Source organism: Sorex araneus, chromosome X (genome assembly GCF_027595985.1).
Source record: "Sorex araneus isolate mSorAra2 chromosome X, mSorAra2.pri, whole genome shotgun sequence".
Lineage (NCBI taxonomy): Eukaryota > Metazoa > Chordata > Mammalia > Eulipotyphla > Soricidae > Sorex > Sorex araneus.
The window spans coordinates 320332992-320333976 of record NC_073313.1 but is presented as its reverse complement, the minus strand read 5'-3'; the positions used below and the strand labels follow the sequence as shown (position 1 = coordinate 320333976).

The window sequence follows — 985 nt, the reverse complement described above, 5'->3', positions numbered from 1 at the left end:
ATTAATGTTAGTTTTTATTGCTTCTCTAGCCTCCTTTTCTTTGTCTCTGTCTCAAACTCTCCCTCCAACCTCCCTTATTTATGTAAGTGCATATAATCATATTAGTATAGGAATAAAAATGGACTATCTGATATTTATAAGAATTTGCATTTTCCATTGTGGAAAATGATGTTTTGATGTTTATCATATGCTAAGTCAAAAAACAATAAATACCAAATTAACAGTCCCACTTAACTGGTTCTGGCCTCTAAAAATGAATGAGAAGTTGAATTAAATATATCTTGAAGGATTTTTTTTCTGTGCTCACTTTGGTAACATATACTAAAATTGGAATGATAAAGAAAAGATTAGCATGGCCCCTTCGGAAGAATGACATGCAAATTTGTGAAGAACCTAGGCGAAGTTACTTTATGTATATCCTATATTATAGGTATCAGTGAAGCCAGGCCTCACATTTCTTCACTTCTCCACAACTCACTGTACAAAGACATACAAAAACATCCTAACTGTAGGCTCCTAACAACACAACAACATATAAGAAACAACTACAAACTGCAAAGGTTGCAATGGCAATAAATGCAAAAGCCTAACAGGCTTAGTGAGTGAAGTTGCTAGTTCAGGTGACCCAGTCAGTAATAATGAATTATACAACCTCTAGGATAAGGAATTTAGAATAGAACTGTTAAGAATGCATATGGGGCACAAAGAAACAATAATATACAGTGTCAATAAAATATAAGAGGATATATAAGAGCAGAAATGAGGATAACAAATGATTTTTGCTAGAACAGGGATTCTGTAGGGAGAAGGGAGGTGAATCTATCAGACAATGAGCATCTCCCTGAGTTAAGGAGATAGATCTGGACTCTAGAGACAGTCAAGTTATCAGGACAGATATTTGAGAGTACACAGAAACATACAGTAAGATACATACAATAATCTGCAGAGGGACTCCTTTGAGTTCCCCCAAGAATTCTAACAGACA

General features: G+C 34.8%; 1 non-coding gene across 1 annotated transcript; it reads left to right on the top strand.

Annotated features, from left to right (window-relative positions):
- Positions 1–301: 301 nt before the first annotated feature.
- LOC129400502 (U6 spliceosomal RNA) lies at positions 302–412 on the top strand. Its single transcript, XR_008627734.1, has one exon. It is a non-coding gene; the product is annotated as a U6 spliceosomal RNA (small nuclear RNA).
- The last annotated feature ends 573 nt before the right edge of the window (positions 413–985 follow it).